Source organism: Chenopodium quinoa, unplaced genomic scaffold (assembly GCF_001683475.1).
Source record: "Chenopodium quinoa cultivar QQ74 unplaced genomic scaffold, ASM168347v1, whole genome shotgun sequence".
NCBI lineage: Eukaryota > Viridiplantae > Streptophyta > Magnoliopsida > Caryophyllales > Amaranthaceae > Chenopodium > Chenopodium quinoa.
In genome coordinates this window covers 2,374,560-2,378,037 of record NW_018743252.1, presented here as the reverse complement: position 1 = coordinate 2,378,037, position 3,478 = coordinate 2,374,560, and the positions used below count along the sequence as shown (strand labels likewise).

Here is a 3,478-nt window from a genome sequence, read left to right as displayed (position 1 = left end):
CTTCGTTGTTTTGCAGGTACATGCGCCACGATACCAGTCCCGGAATTGTAACTCTCCCGCAGGACTTAAAAAAACCCCGAAACAAGAACCAATTACAAGTTATCACGTGGCACAATTAACGTTAATGACTAACTGAGTTAACGGAAAGGGCATGTTGTGACATTTACCAAAAACGCAGTGATATTTGGTATATTAGAAAATTTCGTGTGATATATGGTGAATTATGCATTAATTCAGTGGTATACGGTGAAAAATCCGTTTTACGGAGTATTGAAATCGACCCTCATAGTCAATTAGTCACAGGCTCACAACTTTCTTCCTCCCTCGTACTTCTCCATCCCTCAATCTTTTATTTTTGGTTTTATTTCTTCTTTTTCCTCCTCCCATTCGCTCAATCAACCGCTCTCTCCTCTCTCCTCTCTCCCCCCTATCTCTCTCTTCATTGAAAGTGCAGCCGCAACTGCAACCACATCCACAACTATAAAAAATGGCGGAAGATCATGAACTAGAGGAGAGAAAAGCTGGAATTGTGGTGGTGTTCGATACTCTGATTATGAGCTCAATTTCGCCTATCAAGCCCTAATTTATCTCATGAAACTACAGCACTCTCAGGTTTTTCTTCTTTCCTGTTTCAATTTCATGATTAATTGCCATAAATTTGATTATAATAGTTGATTTTTTAAAATTAGGGTTTCAAGCCCAACAAATTATCCGTACAGATAACGCAAGTGTGAAAATTGAGAGAATGGTAGGGAGCATAAGTTTACAGTCACGGCTACTCTCCTCTTTTGTGGGCAGCGACCGTTTGATCCACCCTTCGCAACACTTTCTTTCGCTCTTGTCCAGGTTCCTCTTTTTCTCTCTCCTACACTTTGTCTTATGCTTTCATTGTTTATTGCTCAACCAAATTACTGATTCACAACTTTAATACTTCTATTTCAACTATAATTTGTTTTTTATTTTATTTTATTTTATTTATTTATTTATTTATTTTATTTTATTACTGTTTGTGCTTGATTGTTGATTGGATTAGTTTACTCAGTAGTATTCTCTATGTATATTGCAAAAATATGATTGCTAAATTAATTTAAGTATGTACAAAGTACTATTTATTTTGATATATAATTCTGTAATGTTTGATTGTAAATGGAAAATGAAGCCTATTAGTTTTAATGGAATAGAGTTTTAGTTTGATGTTAAAAACATTTACATTAGATAATTTATTAATCTTTACTAATCAACACATGAAAGTGATTGTTGTCGAGGGTATTTGTTACTCGTGGTAAAAGGGAGAGGCTTGTTAGTTGTTACTAGAATTATATGAGTTTGTCATATAGTGTTTGACAAAATAGGATTGCTCAGGGGAGCGAAAAGAGTTTTCCTTGAGATGTGAAATGAATATTACTTCGTATTATAATAGCCTTGTGAAAAGTTTGTGAACAAGTAATTGTCTGATGAGTTTGGAATTATGGTCTTTGTATTAAACTCATAATTCATAACCAACATTTTATTAATTAAAATAAGTTAGATGCTAGCATTCTAATTTTGACAATTGTTATTCTATTTGTTGACATAAATAATGCTTACATGTGGACTTTGTTTTTGTGATAGTTACCAATGGGTTCCATTTGGGAAGAAATTTTGGTTGTTGCTTTGCTAAGTGCTACCCCGTACTATTTATAAATGCAACTCATGTTTGGCTCTTTGATGATGTCTTTTATAACATCCTGACCTTGGCATTACTCGGGATCGTATTGGGTTTCTGTTGTCAAAAACACTCTGAGCTATGATCTATGTGATGTAGGCCTGTAGCCTTAAGGCAAGCAGCCCTGTCCTATGTGGAATAATAGGTTTGTCTGAAAGTTGTTAACATGATGGTTTTTGTTTTCCTAGATAATTTTTTACACAGAATCAATCTTTTCCCTGTACATTTTAGTTCTTCCATCTGTTTATGTGGGTCTTGTTATGCTATTGTAGCTTTGTTTGTCCATTCCATGTCAGCAAAACATTATTTGTTGTAGCCTTAAATTTAATGCATGGTCTGACTATGTTGGGCCATGTTTGATTGAATGCTCCTATTGTGCTCTACTTCTTGCTTTTGGGCTCCTCATGAAAATTTGTCTTTACTCCTTTCTTATGTGTTCTTTCTTTGGTTTGGCAATCCCGATACTAACTTTCGGTGCCATTATTCTTACTTTAGGCTGCTAACTACCTGAACATCAAGAGTTTGTTGTTTCTAATGCCTGCTGCTGCCACTGCTAACTGCTACTACTGTTGTTTGCTGCTACTACTATCTGCTACTACTGCTGTTTGCTGCTACTGCCGTCTGCTGGGTGGCCTTGTTGTTTGCTGCTACTGCCGTCTGCTGGGTGGCCTGGTACTGCTGACTGCTGATACTCCAAGCTACTGTCATTTGTTGTTACTACTAGCTGCTGTTACTACCGCTGTCTGCTGGATGGCCTGGTACTGCTGACTGCTGATACTCCAAGCTGCTGTTATTTGCTGGTACTGCTGACTTTTGTTACTACTATTGGCTGTTACTATTTGCTGCTGCTATCGGCTGTTACTACCGGATGTTACTACTAGTTGCTGCTAACGGCTGTTAATTTTGCTTTTTCTGTTTTAGAATTTGATGGTCTAATCTAGAGAGCAAAGTTGACTTTTTTTTTTTAAAAAAAATATGGTGTTTATGGAATTTTTTTTTTTTTAAGATACTATGAAATTATATCAATTTGAATTATTGTCTATTCTATATGTTAATTTCACATTCATGGTTGTTGTACATGTTTTTATATTTAAAAAATAAATAAAAAAAAAGTTTCATATTTTAAATAATGTGGTACTAATGTTAATTATAGTGTTACTATATGTCAAAAGATGATTGAAAAATGTTACCTAATAAACAACAAGGTGTTACATTAGTTCGCAAAAGTGATATATAATGTCGGATAAAGTATTATTATATAATTAAAAAATGTTACATAAGATAAATAAGTGTTACATAAGAAACAAAAAGTAACACTTTAAAAGTGATACTAATAATATAAAAAAGTGTTACATAAGAAACAAAAAGTAACACTTTAAAAGTGATACTAATAATATAAAAAAGTGTTACATAAGAGGGTCGATAGTAACACTTATAAAAGTGTTACCATATGTTACCCAAAGTGTTACATAAGACCTTAGGAAACATACCATATGTTACCCAAAGTGTTACATAAGACCTTAGGAAACATGGGCGGAAATATCACCCACTAAAGTGTTACCTATTGTTTATAATAACAATTTTACCGCTTTATGTAACAGTTTTTGGGTGTTACTTAAGGTTAATTATGCACTAGTGTCGACGTCCGGCTTCAACGCTCTAAGCTTGGAATCCGACGTCTTAGTTCGTAAAATCTCTATCGACTCATTTAATCCTTCAAATTAATTCGTCGCTTTGGTTCGGTTACACGATTGGGTGTGACCCGAAGGGTTC

The 3,478-nt window shown here is 34.5% G+C and overlaps 1 long non-coding RNA gene across 1 annotated transcript; it reads left to right on the top strand.

Moving 5' to 3' along the window:
- Window positions 1–222: 222 nt before the first annotated feature.
- LOC110735012 lies at window positions 223–2,740 on the top strand. The gene is made up of 3 exons (XR_002513971.1): window positions 223–612; window positions 690–846; window positions 2,201–2,740. It is a non-coding gene; the product is annotated as an uncharacterized LOC110735012 (long non-coding RNA).
- Window positions 2,741–3,478: the final 738 nt, after the last annotated feature.